The sequence below is a fragment of the Stenella coeruleoalba genome, assembly GCF_951394435.1.
Source record: "Stenella coeruleoalba genome assembly, chromosome: 3".
Classification (NCBI taxonomy): Eukaryota; Metazoa; Chordata; class Mammalia; order Artiodactyla; family Delphinidae; genus Stenella; species Stenella coeruleoalba.
In genome coordinates this window covers 136,012,736-136,035,667 of record NC_137148.1, presented here as the reverse complement: position 1 = coordinate 136,035,667, position 22,932 = coordinate 136,012,736, and the positions used below count along the sequence as shown (strand labels likewise).

General features: G+C 44.1%; 1 long non-coding RNA gene and 1 pseudogene across 5 annotated transcripts in view; both read right to left on the bottom strand.

Moving 5' to 3' along the window:
* LOC307184152 overlaps positions 1-22,932 on the bottom strand; it is a 503,327-nt gene that overhangs the window by 151,198 nt on the left and 329,197 nt on the right. The gene's annotated exons all lie outside the window — the stretch shown is intronic.
* LOC307184025 (large ribosomal subunit protein uL30m-like) lies at positions 7,487-8,983 on the bottom strand (annotated as a pseudogene). The gene is made up of 2 exons: positions 7,846-8,983; positions 7,487-7,718 (listed from the first exon to the last, which is right to left on the bottom strand). The product of its transcript is annotated as a large ribosomal subunit protein uL30m-like (transcript).

The following is a 22,932-nucleotide window of genomic DNA, read 5'->3' as shown; positions in this document are numbered from 1 at the left end:
TATGCTGCATTGTGCACAAGTCATGTAATAATAACCAAGTGTCCCTATCCTGGTGCCACAGTTATCTAATGATGACAGTCATGGCCTGGGTCTAGGAGGAGGTGAGCACAGCAGACCAACAACAAGTATGTGCCCAATCAGACCCAATGATACTCCTGCATGGGAATTCTGTGGAACTGCTGGGAAAGAGGAAATCTGCTTCCTGCTGGTGTTATTGAGAGGACAAGATTCAACTTGGAGCTGCTGGCAGCTATCATGCCATCGTGAGGTGGAGATCTTGAGAAAGGAGCTCACCCAGAGGAAGAGGGAGTGCAGAAAATCAAGCTGAGTCCTGACGGTATCATTGAGCCTCAGGATCCAGTCATGCCTGAAGTAAGTTTACCCCTGGACTTTTCAGTTTTGCAGCAAACAAATTGTCTCTTTTTGTTTTTGCTTAAGACAGTTTAAATTGTAAACCGTCATTTGCAAGCTACCACACAAACAAATGCGTGACTCAGATGACAAATGTGATTTCAGAGAACAAAGCAGAAATTATTCCTAGAATAACTAGGTTAACTTCTTGAAGCACATGGAATATAGACTGGTTCTTTGCAAACTAGAGAATATTTGCGTTAGTACAAAAGGGAGGATTTCTACATGCTGAAACAGATTTTTAAAAACAACATAAAAGAGGATAAACGAAGGAACGGAATGTGGAAACAGTCTGACAGAAAGAGCACCAGAGGGTCAAGGTTCTAGTCCTTACTCGGCTATCAACCAACCTGATGGCCTTAGAAAGACTGCTTTTCCTCTTCAGGACTCAGTCTCCCCTTATGTCAAGCACAGAATTGGACTTGTAGGTCTCTAAGATTCTCTCCGACTCTACCTTCTAAGGGTCTATGAAATCATAAAAGGCTGTTCACAGTCCTGTATATTTAAACATCTCCACAGTCACTTACCCATTCTCGGAATATAGACTCTTCCTGGTCTTTTGTCTTTCCCTCCACCCCCCATTCCTTCATGTTCTGAATGAAATGGAAATAGACAAGCTACATTCGCTGAAAAGCCATGACTTTTAAGCTCTGAAAGCACTTGATTGTGCCCAGAGAAAGCTCCTCTCTGAGTGAGGGTGATGAAAGCAATGGGAAGGGGCCTCCTGGTTAATTGCACCTCTGTGGAGATTAAAGCGTGAGCAAGGAATTTGGAGGAACTTTGCTCTTTCTGAGTTGTCTTCCTCTGCCCTCTTCCTTTTCTGTGGAGAGAGGCTTTGGCATCAAGGTCTAAATTAACATCCAAGCTGTATTGTATGCAAAATAGATACTGAACTAACTTATAACTGTGCAGCCTGTAGCACCTGCTAAAATAGAGTCATGTATCCCCCAAAGAAACATTTTCATGTTCATAATCCAATGAAGATTGACACCAATTCTCACCAAGGCTTGCACTCTTGGTTGGAATGTGTTCTACCTTAAAACCATTGCAGGTAGCACAGGGAGATCAGTTCAGTGCTTTGTGACCACCTGGAGGGGTGGGATAGGGATGGTGGGATGGAGACGCAAGAGGGAGGAGATATGGGGATATATATATGTATAGCTGATGCACTTTGTTATAAAGCAGAAACTAACACACCATTGTAAAGCAATTATACTCCAATAAAGATGTTAAAAAAAAAAAAACCATTGCAGGAAGATATGTAAAAATGATGAGAACTCTTCAGGCTGGATTTGAAAGAGGGGCTTACAAAGGCATATATCTTCGAATTCTAAGTGCCCAAGTCATTATCTAACACTATTATACAAATTTATTTGTTTACTTACTGTCTGCCACCACCTTGAAGGCAGTGACTTCATCTTGTTTACCACTGAATACCGGAGCCTGGCACAGACTAATTGATCAATAAATGTTTATTGAATGAGTGAATGATCAAATTTTAAGTAGTAAAGGATTTAGCTCTTTTAATTAACCAGAAACATAAACAGTCGTTATCAGAATTTGGTGAGAAAACCACAGACCTGATATAATTCTAGCTTAAAGCAAAGACACCTGACATTGTATGTTCCTTCACTGTAGATAAATGTGTAGTATTAATCTGGCTTTTGAAAAGAGTTCATGGTCCTGGGGTTCAGGGAACTCAGTCTGGGCATCTTCGATGTCTCTTAACCTCTTCATTTTGCATTTAATGTATAGAAAAAGATTTGTGTTCTCAGCAGATGCTCGAGACTCCCGTTTAAAGTAAACCTGGCATTATTGAGACAATGCTTGGTTGGCTACACCTGCTTGGCCAGGGAGTCCCTGCAGTCAACGAATGTTGGCCAACCTCCAGGCTTTCAAGAAAGGGCCAGAACCGCTGCACCCAAGACATTTTGGGGTCCTGGGGGAAGGAGAGAGAAGAGACAGTTGGCCAATGGAGTGGGATGAGGGCAAGGCTAAACTGTGAGCTGTGACTCCTCCCGTGACCTCTCATGTTGTTTTTAAACTCACTACACCCATGGATTCCTAGCTGCACTTTCCTTTTTTTCTTTTTTGGATGCATGGGACCTGAGTTTCTCATCTGAGAATGCTGGTATGGGATGGACAGAGACAAGACTTGCAGAGCCAAAGTCAAAAATGCCCATGATAAAGGATGCCCTTGAGGATTTGGAGAAATTGAGATCTGCCACAGGCAGCGGATGGGGAGATGTCTGAGTTGAGGTTATTTAGATGTCTGAGAGATGGCGGCTTCAGTGCCACTGGGGTTGCATGCAGTTGAGGAAGCCAAGGCAACAAGACATTGGTAAAAACAAACAAACATAACACAACAAAAAAGATTCTGGTTCTAGAGCCAAATGCCCTGTAATTGAGTTAGAATCCCAGCTGTCATAACTGTTCCAATGGGCCCTACTCAAGTCAAAAGCCCTTTGAGCCTCCATTTCCTTGGCCACTACCTTAGAAGGTTGCAGGAGACAAAGCTTATCAGCTCTTAGCACAGAGCTCAACAAGGAGTTCATGTTATTTTGAGTTGAAGAGATCTGCCCAAAGCATCCAGACCAGAAACGAAAACAAGGACAAGAACCTGGCCCTCCTGTCACCTCGTTTGCTGCCCTTTTCCCAAACTCTGAGGCTCCATCCCTATTTTCAAGGTAACAGCACAGATGCAAGCGCCAGCTTTGTGTTTTTTAAAGGCCCAGCTGCTTACTTGATGGAAACATCCTGCCCAATGTGACTTTATAAAAGTGAGAACAACATGACTACTTTAACTAATAGCAGTGAATTATGACTTCCTGTGTATTTATTAGGACAACACTATAAATGGGAAATTGTTGTGGTGTCCTTGGGGAGAGGAAGAATTTAATTGCATGGGAATCCCATTGTCTTTTCCCATCTGGGCTCTCTTTGCTGGGGAGAAGTCACATTTATCATCTGATGTCTAACATGACATTTATAGTCTTGTTGAAGTTGTTTGCAGTGTTGATGGGCTGCTGGCTAGAGAAGTCTGAGCTTGGAGCTTCACTGAGACAGTGAACCAAGGAGGAAGTCTGGCTGGATGTGGAGCCCAGCCATCTGTGTCCAAGAACCAACTCGATTTTCTGTGCAGACATAGGAAGATAATTTCCCATCTCAGCGCCTCAGTCAATGCAAGTGAAAGGTTTAAAGGTTTGGCTTAGACAAATTTTAAGGGTCTTTCCATCTGTAATATCACATTATTCTAATAATTGAAGCCAATTTCATTGCTGGTCGAAAGAGAAATCATTCCTTTGCTGACATTTGCTTTGCGTGCTCTTTGCGTTGGGTCTCCATATGTCCACATGCTGGCTGCACAGTAGACAGATTTCTGTTTTCAAAGTGAATTTCCAGGCAGCTGAGCTCTCTGGTAATTTCAAATTGTCAGCTTTGTCTAGCTACCCAGTATCCTTCTCTTCACCCTGTGCTCTGCCCTTGGCATCTGCCTGGGCTTGTCCAAGGGGATTCAGAATTATGTGGAGTTCATGTTGTCTTCTTTGAAGATGACAGACTTCTCAGGGCTGCAATGAGGAAAATGTGGGACTTGGTGTATGAGAAATTGTGGCGGTTTTAGATGATGTCATCTTTCTCCAGAGAAAACTTTATTTTCTTCTGGCCAGCAGTGAGAGGAAGAACAGATCCTGCCTATCCAATCAGGAATGGAGATGGGTCTCAACTGAGAGTTAGTAGGGGTTAGTCTACTTCCAGTTTGTCAATCTGTCTTTACTCTTGGTCTTAACTGGAAGCCCAGCGTGTTTAGTAGGGCTCCTCATTCTAACGTCTATGAACTTCACCTTTGTCTCTCCACCTCTGTGTGAGTTAGTTTTTTAGCTTCTGACCAGCCGCCTTCTGCTTGGTTTCTTGACCTTTCTCTCCCACCCAGTTTAGGATGCAACAAATTCCTTAAGGTAAAAAGCAGAGCAGAATATCAGGCTCACTTCTCTTAGAGTCTCTGTCCCCTGGAATCTCGTGCCCTCAAGTCCTGGCTGCCATGGTTGTTCTCTGATGCCATCAAACAGACTTTTTCTTTTGTCTTTGAATTTAATCTAGCTTTTACAGTTATTTTAATTAAGATTAATGGGAGGGTTGGTCTAAATCAAGGCACTCCACCATAACTGGAAGCAGAAATTATATAATGATTTAATTTTAACTATAACCTTCAAGAGGCAATTGTCTACATGCTCTGGTTTGGAAGAACATCAGAGTTATATTGAACCCACTTTGAATGCCAATGATGACTTTCACTTATTCATTCAAGAAATATTTATTGAGTGCCAACAATATTCCAGGTATTGCATATCAGGCACTAGGGAGACAATGGTGTACAAAACGCGAGGTCTCTATTCTTATAACGTCTTCTTGGGAAGTATATACGTTAAATAATACATAGATATAGATTATAGTAAGATCTTTGAAGAAAAAGAACATGATGCCTAGTCAGAGAAATAACAAGGTAGAAGTAATTTAGAGGGAGATGGTGCTCAGGGAAAGTCTTTGAGGAGTCATGCAGGTTGAAAGCTGAAGGCTACATTGCAGTTAGCAGGATGGAAAGTGCGGGTGCCGGGTGGGTGGGGAGCATTTCAAGCATAAGGACCAGCACATGCAAAGACCATGAGATGGTCAAGTCTGATGAACGAGAATAACTAAAAGTAAGTGCATCTGGATGAAACACAGAGATCAAGGATGAGATGAGGTAGGACTAGGATAAGGACTAGGATTGCTGGCCTAGGAAAAAGTCCAGGTTGTACCCCAGGAGGACTGGGGAGCCACTGCAATATTTTTAAGTACGGGAGTGATGAGGTATGATTTATTTGATGAAGATTGCCCTGGCTATTTTGAGGAAAATGGATTTGAGCTGGGATAGGGCAAGAGTTAAGGAAACCTGATACAAAGTGGTTATGATGATCCAGCTGAAAGATGATGGTAGCCTGAAGGACAGAAATGGCAATGGAGATGGAAAGAGGTGATGAATCAGAAATATTAAGGAGGAAAAGCATCAGTAGGATTTGGTGATGGACCAGATTGGAGCGGAAGGGAAGGGAAGGAATCAATAATGACACCCACATTTCTGACTTGAACAACCAAGTGGTCATGTGTGGATCCACAGTCACTAATTTGCCACAGCCACTATAACAACGTATCACAAACCAGTGGCTTAAACAAGAGAACTTTATTACGTCACAGTTCTGGAGGCTAGAAGTCTGAGATCAAGGTGTTGGCAGAGTTGGTTCTTTCTGAGGGTTGTGAGAAAGAATCTGTTCCATGCCTCTCCCCCAGCTTCTGGTGGTTTGCTGGCAATCTTTGGCATTCCTTGGCTTGTAGATGCTTCACCCCACTCTCTGCCTTCATCTTTACGTGGTGCTTTCCCTCTGGGCATGACTCTATGTCCAAACTTCCCCTTTTTATAAGGATACCAGTCATATTGGATTAGGGCCCACTCTGATGACCTCATCTTACTTACCTGCTTACATTCCCAGTGACGCTTTCCAAATAAGGTCACATTCTGGGGTACTGGGAGTTAGGGCTTCAACGTGTGTTTTGGGGGAAGATGCAATTTGACCCAAATAGTCACATAGCATCTCTGGGCCTGTTTTTTCACCTGCAGACCGGGGACAAAAATACCTCACAGAGCTCTTATGAGGAATAAACAAGAAGATATGTTTATCATGCCAAGAATAGTATTTGAAACATAACGGAATTGAGGAATTGTTAGTCCCTTTCTGCTCCGTTGCCTAACCCAGATAGAATGGGGAACTTCAGATCAGAAGGGAGGAAAATCCATTAGCGAGGCCTCCTGGGGCACTTGGGGGTCTCAAAGTGCCCCCTAAATCATGCTCTGTTGGTGAATACCTCCAAAACAGGGCAGGCTTGATTCCCTGGGACTAGGCCAGCCAAGAGTTGGAGGAATGATTGAGACTCGACTACTCTGGCCAGGGAAAGAGCACTGGCCTGGGAGTTGGATGCCTGAGTTCTAATGACTGTGTGAGTAACCTTGGGCAGGCATCTGCCTCCTCTGGGCCTGAGATTTCTACTCAAATTATCAGGCACTATTTATTTGTTGGCTGAACACATGTTGAATGAGTAAGTCACAGAGCACTTGCTGTGTGGCAGGCCCTGTGATAGATGGTTTATATCCATGCTCTAATTTAATGCTATCAAGAGCCCCATGAGATTTCATAGGTGGGGAGCCTTGGCCTTAGAGAGGTCCATCACTTGTCTAAGCTGACACTAGGTCTGTCCTCCCTTACCATCTGGGTTCTGAACTTCCCTGTTCCCAGGCTTTAATAGTTCAACATTCCATACATTCCCGCCAACATTCTCATGCTTCTTCCTCTGCCTCTGATGCCCCATGGATGAGGCTGGACCCTGGTACAGCTACAGGCACGTGACACCAGGGGGACCCGGAATGCGGCTGTTGCATAGTTTCCCAGCCTTGCCCAGGGAAGCCCATTAAACATGAAAGGAGCAATTACAAGCTGCAATCAAAGGCACATGAATCAGAGATTCCTTCCCTTTAAATATTTTGACTCACTTGCCACTTATTTGACTTCTAATCTACATTTTTGTCTCTGTCATTCTGAAACAGATTTCGAAAGGGATAGGAGAAGTGGGCATGGAGATGGAAGTTTCTCTTTCTGAACAGTTAGCTAGGATTGTTTACTGCAGGCTGATTTTTACCCTTAGGTAATTTCGGGCTTCCTTCTTGTTGGCTCTAATAATATTAATTCTGATTTCTTCTGCCAATATTTGGGCTGTCCCTGTAATGATGAGGAATTGTGTGGTGATTCAGAGGCAGCAGCTGTGGCAGTGTCATTTGAATATTAGAACCTGAAATTTGCTCAGATGGGGTCCCTAGTATAGGATATGGCTTTGATGGGTATATGATCCTCATGGTGCTTTCTTTCATAATGGATGGAGGAAAGGTACAAATGACAGTAAGAAAAGGACAACCACTTGGGTCTGACCTAGAGTACATCAAGAGCTCAGATCTGCAAAGGGAAGGTAAACCAATCGGGAACTTGCCTTTTTTTTGTGTGTGTGTATTTAAAATATATTTTAATAGAAACACTTTCTCACCATCTTTAAATAAAGATGGTTTGCATTTTTTAATCTGAAATGCTCTGGCATTAGGACTTAATTGCTCCCTGGTCCACAGGGTTTAGATGCCATGCACTACTAATTCTCCAGTGTTCATGAGGCAGGCATTACGCATGTCCTCCTTTGCTGCAAGTCCTTGTGGCAACTTCAGGGACTTGATTCTTTTTTTGTTTGTCTGTTTGTTTCTAACAGCTTTATTGAGGTATAATAGACATACAACAAAATGCACACACTTGAAAAGCATATGGTGCTAAGTCTGACATACGTATACACCCATGAATCCATCACCTCAACGGGGACTTGATTCTTTTCAAATGTTCAACCACTTTCTTTTTTGCCTTCACTGAAGGGATATTCTTGTGAACCTGAGGAATAGGTGCTTTTTCTAATCCAAGCATCTTTATTGTAACCTTTTTCCCAAATGGATGTCTTTTCCTAGTTCTTATTCTGGTAACAATATGCAGTTTATGAAGGTGCTTTGGATCCCAACCATATTTTTCATGGTCTGCAGGTGAAGGCTGAAAAACTTTATCTGGAATTCTTGACCTGGTAAATTTGTGATGAATCAAATCTGTACAGATGAGAGGCTCTATACCTTTTGTCACTGTTTGCAGTCTGCCTGCTGGCCGCTGACCTACCGAGTGCAAAATCCCTGCAGTGAATATGGTGATTATTCTCTTTATAGGCCACTGAGGGAAAGCCAAGCAAAAGACGGACCTTGCCTTTGTAATACTAACAATAGTAACCACCTTTTGAGAGTTTGCTAAGGTAGGTACTGTCATCACCCCCATTTTGTATATATAAAAAAAAAATGAGGCTCACTGAGGATATATAATCCCAACTCACTCCTTTGGAAAATGGCAGACTTGGGATCCAATCTCCAATCCAACTGTCTAAACTATAGCTCTTATACACTTGACCACTATACCTACAAACCCAGACTTGCAAAGTAAAGTCATCTAAGGTCCCAGGACTGCTGATGGGCATCTTGGGAAAACAGCCCTGCCCAAACCACAGCCATTCACAGGGCTTATGATGAACCATCACTGTACTCAATACACACTTAAATGCATTATTTCATTTAATTCTCACAATGTTCCTAATGAAGTAGGTACTATTATCATTCCCATTTTATAGGTGAAGAAACTTGGGTTCAGAAAAAAAGAAGTGACATCCTTGTGCCATGCCACTAGTAAATGGTACAGCTGTATTTTATTTTACTTTCATTATTCTCCTCTCAACATCAATGACTCAGAAACTTTTTACCAGCTGGAGATTTAAATTGGGGGCATTTTTATGAATCTAAAAGCAATGTTCTTTTATAAGAAAGCATTTGCCGTCTTCTCCTCTGTAGGAATATATTCTGAGTGAGTCTTTCTTTAGCATCTTAAACCCACATGGCCCTAATAATCATCCATTTCCTGGGCAGCTACAGAGCTTTTTGCTAACTCTAATTCTCTTCCCTTCAGGGCTCAGATCACATCATTCTGTCCTCAGATCCTGTGAGGACTGGCAAATCCAGGTGGCTCAAATGGAGCCCTTTCTAGTGTCCTCTGCTCACCTGAACCCCAGGCCTTTCCCTCTTTTGAACAACCTTCCTCCACACCAAACTGCCATCTACCCCCTTCCACCTTCCCTCTCTGACTCTCACTTATGCCCTCCATCCCAAACATCCTAGTCTCCGTTCTTCCTCCTGTAAATAGTTTTTAATGGTGCACTGGAAAGAACCTCATGGTCCCTTAAAATCATAGTCAGATTATTGCATTCTTGCCTGGGGCGGGTCTCTTATTCCTTTCCAAAGGAGCTGAGAAATACAGAAAAGAAAAATGGCGAAACACGCTGTGTGATTATGGATAAAAGGAAAGGTCAGCACAATCATTTCCTGATATACATGGTAAAACCTCGACTAAATGAAAACAGCAGAGTGTGGAATTCTGGGTAAAGGAATTTTCTGGCTATTTCAGGATTAATCCTCTACAGTCTGCTTTCCTGCTTCTGTCAGAGTAGCATGCCAGACAAAATGACCCTCTGTGGACTGAGGATTTTATACAGTCCTGACATCGTTGTTCTGGGCAGCCACGGCTTCCACAGTTCCTCAGGCAGACCCAAGCCTGCAATTCCCCTCCCCTTGTGAGACAGGCTACATCTAAAGAATTTCGTCTTCTCTCTTCATTCCTGGCAACTGGAGATTTTCTTTCCTGATTTTCAGCCAATACATTTTGTGAAAAATTAAAAATAATATTTAGCTTGGTATTTCTAATGTTGAGGGTGCAGGGCTTCCTGCCTCTGTTCACTCTGCCATCTTCACGGGGACTGAAGTTGACCCCGTGTCTCCCGGCATCTAGTGCTCAGCCATCAGGCCATTAACAATGGGGGAGAGCTCTCTTATTTGCCAAGATCTGTCCACTAGCCTATGTCACTGAGGTGAATCGGGAGGAGAAGGAAGGCACCTACTACTTACTTCTTTTAATCCTTACAGAAAACCAGAGACACAGGCATTTATTATCTACAACTTTAAAGCCTGGGGAAACAGAGGTTTGAAGAGGTTAAGCTGTCCAAGGTCAGTGAGGAAGTGGCTAAGAGAGGATTTGAATTTAGGATTCTCTGCCTTCAGTGCAGTTGCTTTTCCCACTAGCCTCCACTGGCTGGGATACAGTCCAAATCTGGAAAACTAATTCCTCCCAATTCGTAGCAGTCCTTCTTCCCTTAGGCGGTGGCCTTGTGCAAGGGTGGGCTATTGGGTGCCTGGCAAAGGTACATTCTGGAGGCCTCATCCTCCTGTAAGCTCTAACTACACCTACACGGTCATGGAATGGCCTCATCGAGAGCATCCCTCCCTTTCCTGACCTCTTCCACCTGCCCTCCTCCCTCCCCAGCAAATAAACTTTCCTTTAGTAAGGTCAGCTGGGGAGCCATTTTCTTATAATCTCTGATGTGAGTTCATTTCCCAAACCAGTGATGCCTGGCTATGCAGCTTGGCCAAATCTGGTAACATTTCTGAATTTCATTTACCTCCTTGTATATAGGGACTCATAATTCCTCACAGTAATATACAGTGTCCCAAGAACATTACCATTCCTGTGGTTTTTATTTTGTTTCCAGGAAGTTAAATTAATAGTACTTTTTTTTAAATGCTCACAGTTATTGAGCACTGAAGTGCCAGGGGCCAAATCTGTTTATATACATGTTCTCATTTATCCTCACAACTCTTCTATAGAGTATGCATTTCATTATTTCCATTTTGCGGACTAGGAAACTAAGATTAAGTAACTCATCCAAAGTCACATACCCAAGAAGTGAATGAGACTGTCTGAATTAACAGCTCAAATACGTGACTTCTATCTTACGTGACTTCTATATTCTGATCTTTATTAGATTATAAAGTGTTCTTTCCATTTTTCAGGTGTCAAGAGATATGTTTAAATTCACACATCAGCAGAATGAGGAGTAGATCTGGCCTGGGGCTTAGCTTTCTGGATGGGGCTTTTGTGACACAATCACATGGTCTCATAAGGATGTGGAGACTCGGAAATTTGGTGACTCCATGAAACGAACTGTGTTTGGATGAAGCCTCTAGGCACAGCCTCCTCCCTGCCAAGGTCTGGAGGCTGCCTGAGGTCTTTCCTCAAGCAGCTGGCCCTCCCTGTCCACTGCTCTCTAAGTGAGCTCGCTGGCTCTGTGCCCATGCCCAGGCCTGGGACTTACACCCTGGGCTGCCCTCACACCCCTGGGGGGCCTCCCACCGCCTCCCGAGCCTGGACTGTGGCCTGAGGACCTGGCTCCCCCAGAAGGCAGTGCTCCCTTCTGGCAAGGTGCCAACTGTGGGTGGGTTCGGCTAAGCCCAGGGCAAGGGAGGAACGAGTAGAGAGACAGCTTGATTCTGTGCCCTGAGAGATGCTTGGGGGAGTGTGAATCCCAGTGACCAGCCCCAGAAGCTTGCAGGGATTTTAAATTCCTGAGTTGGCCCTGAATAACCCCCTGCTGGATCTGCAGATGTTTCCATTGCCAAAAGGCCCAAGGATGACCCAAGTCCTCTCCCACGGAGACCTCCCATCCCTGAGCCCCCTGGATGTATACACTGGGGCCCTCCACACAAGGACAGTGTGCCTCACTCACGGAGGTCAACTGAGGCTGGAAGGACAGCTGGGGTCAACAACACCCAACTCCCAAGGGTTGATGGTTTTGTTTTATGCTTCAACTCCCCCTCCTCCCCTCTTCCTCCAACTTCTTATCTCTTTTCTCTTCTCTCCCATCACAGAGCCAACACATTCTGGGTTCAAACACCAGTTCCACTTATAATCAGTCATGTGTCTTTTGGAAAACTACTTAACCTCTCCGTGGCTCAGCTTTTTTTACCTGGAAAATAAGGGTGATAAAATCTTTGCCATTTCTAAGAATTGGAAATAGAGTGTGCTAAATGCCAAATACTTGATAAATGGTAATATGATAATAACTTAGTATTACTATTATGCAGTGTGGTAAGGAAATTAGCTAAAGGGATTTCACTGTATCTCCAAGTATACCTACCAGGTGTCTATAACATTACAGCTCAAGACTTTTAGGAATAAGCCCTTAATCAAGGTTCAAAGGCTTTTAAGAATAAAAATATGGGCATTACAGCTACGGAAAACTTTGCAGAGACTGCATGAGGATCAATTGCACATGTCACCCTCTGTGTGCACAGATTTTTCTGTTCCTTCGGGTCTCTCAAGGTCCTCAGATACAAGTTCTTTTATCTGTCACTGCACAACACACACACACTTACAGACCACTCCCACTTTGGGTCCTTCAATCTTGAAGAGAGCAGAATAATGAACTATAAGTTCACTGCTCAAGAGAGAGCAAGAAATCTGCTGTGATGTTGGATGGGCTCAGCATCCCTGTCAGCAGAAGACCCTATGGCTGATGAAGCTGACCACGGGAAAGGCAGTCCTTGGGAAAGAATGGTGTCAGAAGTCTCTCGCAGGTAATTTACTGTCCCAGATTAGAGTCTACCCCACATCATGCCAAGCCCTCTCTTCTCCAACCAAATGGCTCTCTGTGTGTCACACGCTAGGAACAGATAACCAGATCTAACAGATAACCAGATCTAAACTGGGAGATCAGAAGGCTAGCTCTCCAAACTGGGAGACTTTTGCAGGGTCGGGGGAGGGTGCTAAAGCATCAAGTGCAGGAGGCAACAAACAGACTGCATGTTCTTAATGTTCAAGACTAATTATTCACTAGAGTAAAAACCGCAAGAGATAGAAAGAAAACAAGCCTCTGATCTAAAATATCTAAAACTGAAATCCTTCCCCTGAAGAAGCACACATCTGGAATTCATTTTCTACTGCAGCAAGCCATGGACTAGCTCTCCACCAGAACCCTGCCCAGCCACTGCACGACGGCGACTGAATGCAGGCTGTGCTGCATGGGGGGCTGATAGAATTTTTCGCAGATAAATATTCCTGCCAAAGTTAGTTTTCAAGCCACGGGTCATAAATATACAGTATTCCAGCAAAAAAGTACAGAATGTCCTCCTGGGGTTGACAAGCAAATAGTTTTATAAATAACCCTCTTGACACGTGCAAGATGTTAACATTTTTGAGGTTTTGGGTAGGGGCAGACGCAGATTTAATTGCTCGATTCAGACTGGAGCCACTCTGGACTTGGACGTTAGGGGGCCTATGGCAATGTTTTTCTTGGTTTGAGAGAGTTTATGTTGCTTGTCAGCACTGAGGACAAAGGCTGCTTCTCAGAAAATTCTGGGCCAGTGTGCTGCACAGGTGAGTCTGACCAGATCTGTAAGCGAGGGGACCTGCACTGGGGCATCAAATAAATTGCAATCCCTTATGTAGGAGGAGGGCTAGGCTGAGCCACAGTGTTGACTGTTGTAGAGGCACTGAGTGCCCAGCCCAGGCAATGTGTACAGGAAAGAAGGAAAACGTTCCAAAGAAGCCTCATATTTTGATAGTAATTTTATTTTCTTTTTTAACAGCAAATTTTGGGCAGATCCTGGAGTGGGCCAGATAAACACTGAGTCTAGGGGGATTTTAGTATCAGAAACACCACTGGATCTTAAATTAGTGCGTGGGACAGATTGGGGTTTGTCAAATACGCTTTTCATACTGACCCTAACACATTGCTAGATTTCCCACCTCTGAAGTCCACTGGGGTCCAGCCTATTCACATGCAGAGTGTTATCTGGACTTAATGAGGACATTACACTCCTGAGCATCTCTCAATGGCATTTATATGGTGCTTTAAAGTTTTCCAAGCCCTCTCACATCCACAATTGCAACTGAACCCCAGAGTAGCCCTGTGAGATAAACAGGGCAGGCACTACAATTCCCGTTTTACAGATGGAAATGCAGAAGCCAGGTGAAAGGAAGAAAATTGCCCAGGGATCCCAGATAGTAAACGGCAGAACAAGGATTCACATTTAGGCCCTTGGCCTCTTGAAGCTCTGTCAACAAACTGCTTGGTTTATCAGACATGCTAGGAAAGCAGAGAGCAGGGCCAGAAGGAAATGAGCACTAGGACAGCAAGGTTTTGATGAGGGACAATAAGAGGAAGGCTCATGCTGGGGACTCTGTTCTGATGGGAAGCCCACAGTGTCCGACTTTCATTACACCTTAACCAGGAGTTGGGAAGATAACTAGTCACATCAGTAACCTCTCGCTCCAACTCTGTGGCTGAAGCTGGTGACAGATACAACATCGTCATGATGTTCTGAGGTGTGAGAAGGGCCTTTGCAGCTCTCAATTACAATACATCGACAGACTGCACGGCAACCTGATTCTGCAGGTAGTTCTGAATTTGCCGGTGAAGACAGGCGCTTCCTAAATTTTTAAAAGCAGAATAAGAAATCTCTCCTTCCTCTCACTTACTAGGCATACTGGGTTTCTGTACATTGACTAAAAGGTCTAAATCAGTTTGCAATGAATGTTAAGATAAAGATAATAGTAGTAATCACTGTCATCTAACAGCTGAGCCAGGCTGCAGTGCCTCAGTTAAGCACTTGACATACATACCCAATTTATTGAGTGGGCTGAACTCAAGGGAGGTACAACCAAGCAGTGGATGTCTTTTGCCTTCCAAACGCTGCATCCCCAATGCTCCGCAGACTCCCGCCCAGCCCCTTGATGACATCTTGGACAGTTCCATCTGCTGCTTTCTCATCAGTTTAAGTTATGAAAACAAGTTCTGTTTTGTTTGTTCACACTCAATTCAGGTATTAAATGGTCCCCTTGAGGTGAGATCAGAACTTCAATATCCCATCTCATTCACACTCTGCCTCCCCCCCTCCCCCACCGCCAACCTCTCCAACTCTAACTACAGGGACCTGCAGTGGGGATTTTGTGGGGGACTGTAATCTCTTTTATCACTTAACTTTCTTTCCTGTCCCTGTGACTGGCTGGCTTTTTCAGAGTCAGGGTAGAGGAGGGGATTAAGGGAAAAGGGACCCTCTTACAGGGCTGCTGGAATCAGTCATCAGTGCCCTCTCTGGCAGGTGCCTGCTTGGTGGCCTCATGGGCACACTTGGAGATTCTCAGAGGCTCTGGTTGTACACTCAGGCTGACCTCTTGTGACATTCTTAGCTCCTGTTCTGGTTGTCTGTGCTAGAGCATCTTATTGCTGGGGGCCCATCATGAGGGCTCAGGCTCTGCTGGCTTCTGCAGCATCCCCTTGGCCCATGGGAAACTCATGCATTCTTGCCTTAGCAACGGGTAGGCTGTTGTCTACCAAGTCCTATCTCCTGGCCCCAGTGTGGTGTGTATCACCACCCAACCTCCTGTCTTTTGTAGACCAGCCTCTGTGGTCACGAATGTCACCAAAAGCATGCCATGCTATCCCAGGAGTCCTCCCACTGTTCTTGGCCCTAGCCCCAAAACAGCACTGGATCCTGTGATCCTGCACCCTTTGTGAAGATGCGGCCAGGTGTAAGTGCCTGCCTCAGCTTCTTCTAGGCATCCCCAATCTCTGTGAATGTTTCTCTTGGCTGCACTCCCACCTCCAACACATTTGGGTTTTGAAGGGACACTCCTGAGCTGGGGAGGGGAGAGCCAACAAAATCCCTTTCTAGACTCTTCCAACACCCTTTGAACCTCCAATCTTCTTTACCATTGCTGGTTCATGGGGTTATTTTGCTGAAATGGTTCTGCTCTCCTATTTTTTAAATTAAATCTGCCCCAGGGAACTAGCACCCCTGTTTAGCATATGGGAGTACTTACCGTTTATTGTATTCTGTGTGGGAGATATAACTGAATTTTAGAGACAACAGGAGGAATTTAAATTTAACATCCTATCTATATACCTAAACCTTACAAAAACACATGCCAGCTAGCTCTAATTATTCCTAGAGCTAGGAATACTAAACACGGGGACACTGAGGCTCGGAGAGTTCAGCAAGTTGCCAAACCACACACAGCAAGGCAGTGGACTGGGTCTCTCTCTGGTCTGTCTGACCCCAAAGCCAGTGCTCTTAACATGGAACGTGAGGATGGTGAGGAAGTCATTAGCCAAAAAGTCTGCAGACACAGCTAAAGACAGAAGTGGGAAGGACAAATCTCAAACCTGTGTCCTGTTTATACTTGTTTTCTTTCAAATAATTGTCATGTGTTAGTCCAAACAACGGTATCCCAAAGCCTTGATTTTGGTTGTCTATAAGCCTTGATTTCGGTTGTCTATAAGCAATGGTGGGGCAGTTAAACTTGTGAAAACTCAATCACGCTGGCCTCAATTGACAACCACAAATGGCTGTGACGAAGGTGAGGGAGCCAAGTGCAAATAACAATGCCATTAGAGTCGACAGCCAAAGTGCGATTAAAGAATGTGCTAACCAGAGTTCCCTGTGTGATGTCAGTCCTCTCACCAGCTCCTGCTTGTAGTCAAATGAATAATTATACTCAACCTGCGAACACGGATTTTCCCTTTCAAAATGCATTCACATCTGTGACCGCTTTTTTTTTTTCCATTGGAGTATGGATGCTTTACAATGTTGTGTTAGTTTCTACTGTACAGCAAAGTGAATCAGCTATACGTATACAAGTACCCCCCCTTTTTTGGATTTCTTTCCCATTTAGGTCACTGCAGAGCATTAAGTAGAGTCTCCTGTGATATACAGTAGGTTCTCATTAGTTATCTATTTTATACATAGTATCAAAAGTGTATATATATATCAATCCCCATCTCCCAATTAAACCCACCCCTCCCTTCCCCCTTGGTATCCATACGTTTGTTCTCTACATCTGTGTCTCTATTTCTGCTTTGCAAATAAGATCATCTACACCAGCAGTCCCCACACTTTTTGGCACCAGGGACCAGTTTCATGGAAGACAATTCTTCCATGGGTGGAGGGGTGGGGGGGAGATGGTGCAGATGGTAATGCGAGTGATAGAGGGGGTGATTCAGGCAGTAACACGAGCCATGGGGAGTGCCAGGTGAAGCTTTGCTTGCTTGTCCACCACTCACCTCCTGTTGTGCGGCCCGGGGGTTGGGGACCCCTGCTCTATACCATTTTTTTACATTCCACATACACATGTTAGTATACAATATTTGTTCTCTTTCTGACTTACTTCACTCTGTATGACAGTCTCTAGGTCCATCTACGTCTCTACAAATGACCCAATTTCATTCCTTTTCATGGCTGAGTAATATTCCATTGTATATATGTACCATATCTTCTTTATCCATTCCTCTGTTGATGGGCATTTAGGTTGCTTCCATGTCCTGGCTATTGTAAATAGTGCTGCAGTGAACATTGGGACCGCTTTTAACGTGGCCCCTGCAATATGGCAGTTGGAGCCGGGATTGCATTATTGTCCGGTTGTCACATAAGAAAGCTGAGACCTGTGAAGATGAAGACATCCCAAGTGCCCCCAGCAGGTGAATGGCAGGGTAAGGACTGGAGTCTTTTGCTCAAGTGACACTCTTCAACAGTATATTCAAAGAGGCCTCAAGGAAAGCAACTGTCCTTGGCTGCCTATGAAGCTGCATTCCTGCCAGCTGCTTCTGTGGGCACAGGGGAGAACCCTTTCCACCTGCCTGAGTCTTGCTTTTGTTCCACCTTGCTGTCTGCACCCTCATGGTATACATTCATTTCCATGCATTTTTTTATTTTTCAGGAGAAAACAGAAGACAAATCAAAGGGCTAAAAACACAGGGACAAACTTGATCCTGTCCTATGTATCTTCAGGGGACCCACAGACCCTGCCTCCTGAATTCCCTACCCCTCTGTCCGAGGGAAGCACCGGGATGAACAATAACTTCAGTAATAACTCCTGTCTGTTGAGCACTTACTTTGTGTTAGGTATGGTGCTCAGTGTCTTACAAGCGCTTTTTCCTTCCCTTCAGGTCCGTAGTGTCTGCTCTAAAATTTTGAGGCCAGGTGTGTTTCCGAAATCAGTTTTTTAGTCGTTAGAAAGCTAAATGGTACACCTGCCATATGTTATTCTAAGCCCAGCAGCATCTGCAGCAGTGTTTAATTATCAAACCCATTCATATTTCTGTGATGAAACACAGAAATAGTCATAAGAGGCATAAAATAAAAGCTGTAAACAGCCTCATGTCAATATATGTCAGCTTTTCCTGCCAGGTCACAGTATGCCAAACAGTGAAGAAACTTACAGTTTCAGAGCTCTTTGGATTGTGGAATCACAGATGACAAATGGTGGATCTGTATTATTATGCTCATTTTATAGATTAGATACAGATGTTCAGAGAGTTTCCATAACTCGCCCAAACCACAGAGCTGCTGAGGAGCAGAACTTGGATACCAACCCAGGCCTCCCAATTCTAGCACCTGCTCATCAACCTCCACATAGAACATTTGTCTGTGGAAGCAATTGACACAGACACTTCCACCAACAAGCAGCTGTAATTTCCATTCATCAAGGGCAGGGGCAGTAGAACCTTTGCAATCTCTCAATCCAGTTTTAAGAATAATCTACCATGTCTGGACACTGATCTAAAATCCTTGCTACTAAGGGATGGTCCATGAACCAGCAATATAGGCATCATTGGGAGCTTGTTGGAAATGCAAGATCTCAGGCCTCATCCAAGACCTTTGAATCACAAATACATGCTAACAAGCTCCCTTAGTAGTTTGCTGGCACAGCCTAGTTTAAGCAGCTCTGGCCTAAAACTCTTTTTTTGTATGATCTCATTTAATCCTCACAATAACCCCATAAGGTAGGTGCTATTGTCATCCACCTTATACAGCTAAGGAAAGTGAGGTCCAGAGAGGTTAATAACTTGCCCAAGGTCACACAACTGGTAGGTTCCAGACATGAATGCGGGTTGGCCTGACTCCAGGGCCCAGGCTGTTCACTACTACACTGTCCTTTTTCTTGCAGGCAGGAAGTGAGGCTCAGGGACATTGGATAAGGCTGCTCCTCTTGATTAGTAAAGACAGAGATGAAAATCAAATTGCAAATTGGTGGCTCCAAGGAGACTTCCCTCCACTGTCCCCATCCGCCCTCCCTCAGCTCCTTTATCTGACTACAGTAGTTGGCAGAGTTGTTTACACCTTTTCTCATTCTCTTCCTCCTGGACACATGGTATATCTTCACTTCCTTATCCCACTTCAACACAAGCAGGGCCATGTGACTTGCACTGGCCAATGAAACGTGAGTGAAGGTGCTATGCATCATTTCCAGGCTGGTGCATTCAGTTGTCAGTGCCCAACAGGGCAGCAACCCCTGACCCCTGTAGTGATCCTGGAAGCACTCGGGGAGATGAAGCCTTTATCAGCCTGGGTCCCTGACTGCTTACAAGGAGCAGAGCCCCTACTAAACCCACACTGGACAGACAACAGGAATGAGAAACAAACCATTGTGCTTTGAAGCCTCTGAGATTTGAGGGGTTGTTTGTTACCCTGGCATAACCTAGCTTATCCTGGCTGATCCTCTGACTCATCTTCCTCTGCTCTGGAGGGACTGATTTACGCTGTAGGAATGCCAGCCAGTAGCTCTGTGTGTGGGAAAAATGTACCTGTTTTTAGGTACCCAAGCTAATAACCTCTTTCTCCTTATTTCTTGTGAGAGTTCGTCTCCTTCTCCTCCTTTCTTTCTTGGTGCCAAATTTATTTCTGATTTGTTTTCCTTGTTGAACCTCTACAACTCCTTATTTTCCAAGGCTATTTTTAGTGGCTCCACTCTACCCTGAAGGAAATAGTTCACATCTTGGTGCCCAGGGCTTTTTTAGCTCCTTTTAATGGGAGAGGATAGTACATATCAACAATTCTTTTAGCCACCATGTCATTTCCCCAAGAGGCTCAGAGAAGAACACAATGTCTCCATCAGATGAGTTGTGGTTATTAGTCGCCAAACTCCTCACTGTACATAGTTCTCTCTGGTACAAATGAGATATTAACTTTCCATTGCCTCTTTCCTTTTGGAGGTTAAGCCTATGTTCCTTCTACCTGGTGATTTCCTAGTCCTACTGAATCAGTCTTTGGGAGTGGGGCTCAAAAATCTATGCCTTCTATAAACTCCTTGAGAGATTTATCTACAGACAATTTGGGGACAGGTGTTTGGGAGGCTTTGGGTTGACTACGTATCCTACTTACTGAGCCACATATGTTTGTTGGAACTCATCCTTGCTCATCTGGAAGTCATCATTGATTAGAAATATAATTAAAAACAACATTCCCCATGAATGTTTATAGCAACTTTATTCATACTTGCCAAAACGTGGAAACAATCAAGATGTCCTTCACCAGGTGAACGGATCAATAAACTGTGATACACCCAGACAATGGAATATTACTCAGTGCCAAAAAGAAATGAGCTATCCAGACATGAAAAGACATGGAGAAACTTAAATGCATGTTACTAAGTGAAAGACGCCAATCAGAAAAGGCTACATACTGTATGATTCCCATTATATGACATTGTGGAAAAGGCAAAACTATGGAGACAGTGAAAGGATAAGTAGTTGCCAGGGGTCACAGGGGATGGAGGGATGAACAGGTGGAGCACAGGGAATATTTAGGGCAGTGAAACTCTTCTGCATGATACTGTAATGGTGGGTACATGTCAGTATACATTTGTCAAAACCCACAGAATATACAACACCAAGAATGAGCCCTAACGTAAACTACAGACTTTGATGATAAGGATGTATTCATGCAGGTTCATCAACTGTAGCAACTGTTCACTCTGGTGCAGGATGTTGATAGTGGGGGAGGATGGGCATTTGGGGGGATGGGGGTATTCAGAAACCCTGTGTTTCTGTTCAACTTCGCTGTGAACCAAAAACTGCTCTAAAAAACAACGTCTATTAAAAAAATAATAATATTCTCTTTCATGCTTCTGGAGGAAATTGTGTCCCTGTGAGCAAAGCTGAGGGGAGAAGTTGAAACTCCACTTCTATGGATTTGCCATTTTCAGTGTCTTCCATCTTATCAGGAAGGCCGGTCAGGATAAAAACGAAGCATCAGAGTGTAGCTGGGATCATGTGAGGAAGAGCTTAGGCCATGGACTGGATAACAAGAATGAGCAAGGCCCTGCTTGCAGCAAGTTGTGACCCATTTCTTGTCCAGCAATTTTCAGCCAGACTGCTAAGTTCTGTCATTTCCAGGGGGTGTTGGGAAAAGTATGGCTCTATATCCTCTGTATTTCTTCTGTGGGGGGAGGCAGGGTCATGATGGCTTACAGAGACTAGGTAGGAAGCTAGGGGGAATCAGGCAAAAGGGCAGCATGTATTGAAGGAACATCTGGAGGAGAGAAATCCAAGCAGACCACGGACGAGGAGTCAAGAAATATATGGAATTTGGAAGGTAGGAGATCAGAAGCCAGGGAAATAGACTGGGTAATGGATAGGAGAAAGGAGCACCTGACCAGTGAGAAAGCCTCTTATCAGCTTTCTTCTACAGGGGAGCCGTGTGAAATGGAGACAGCCACCCTGGGGTACAGTGGTGGCTGCCATGGTGAAGAACAAGTAGGGTAACCTCCCTGTACAGGGAGGGAAGTGCTCAGAGTCAAGGATGCTACTGGCTCATCACTGGAACATGTAACAACGGGCTTAACCACTTTTTACAAAGTCCTCCAAAATCAGCCACTGAACTGAGGGTCTCCCCTCCATGGGAAGGAGAAGAAACTGGTTAAGAGACAAAGACACGTGTCTCTATTAGACCACGACTCTATCTTGTGCTTATTATCCCCAAAGAAATCCTTTCCTCTTAGTTCCAGTTCTGTTTAAGTTAACTAGCCATCAAAACCTTTCCCTTTGAGAGTTTGTGAATATTTTACCAGAACATCTGTTGACACTTAGTAAAAACAAAAGGATCAGCCTCCTTATGAATAGCTGTGAAAACGTAATTGACACTTGAGCTTACATGTCACAAAGGAAGCTGAAATTTGCCAGGCTCATGTTTAGATAGTAGAAGCACACTAATGGTAACACCAGTAGTAGTTGTTGTAATAATAGCAATAATAAAAAGATGTTAGTAACTGATGAACCGCTCTACTATGGTTCAGAGATTTGTGGCTGGGCAGGTCTGGATGGAGCCAATTATCTGGACTTTCCTGTGCTTTTCCAGCTTTCTTTCCTCTGTGTTATAATCCACCTTCAGCATAGGATCTGGTATAATTTACACTACCATGTTAAAAAATGTGATTATCAATGTGATGCCTGTTTTAGGGGAGGTAGTCTCTAAATCTTTTTTTTTTTTTTTCTAAATCTTATTTTAACGTGGAATGAAAGCTTTAAGTTTGCTGATGTTGGACTTTAAGGTTGAGGGAGTTGGGGTTAGAGGCAGTATTTGGGTGGGTGCAGCCTGGGTGATACTGGGGCTTGTTAGGGGTTCTCCCACAGTCCTTGAAACTGTACTTTACATTAACAAGTGAAAACCTTTGCAAGCTGTAAAGGATCACTAGATGCCAAAACAAATTATTTTTCTTAGTACAGGTGACCAAGAGCAGATGCTGACACCAGGGTAAGACCAGAAGGAACTGGAAGAGTGATGGCCGAAAGGTGAATAACTAACAATTTCAAAGTATTAGAGTGCAGCAGTTAAGAAACAGCTGTTCTCTATAGCCACCAAAGCCAGAAAAGTAAGTACTAATGAGTGCAGGAGGAGAAAGTTAAGAAAGATATAGAACAATACTAACTACAGGAGGGGGTGGGAAGTAGGACTCATTCATGCAGTCATTCAGCAAGCATTTATTAAGCACCTACTACGCAGCAAGAACTGGGCTAGGTGTTGGGAGTATAAAGGCCAAAGCCTCTGCCTTCAAGTGCTCACAGAATCATGAGCTCGCCTGACTGTAAAGCTCCTAAGGGCAGGAGCACAGCAGTCCAGTCACTACATCCCAGATATATGTCTTCCTCCTAGAAGATACCTCATAGATATTCCTTGCATGAACAGCTGAACTAAGATTGAACCAGTAG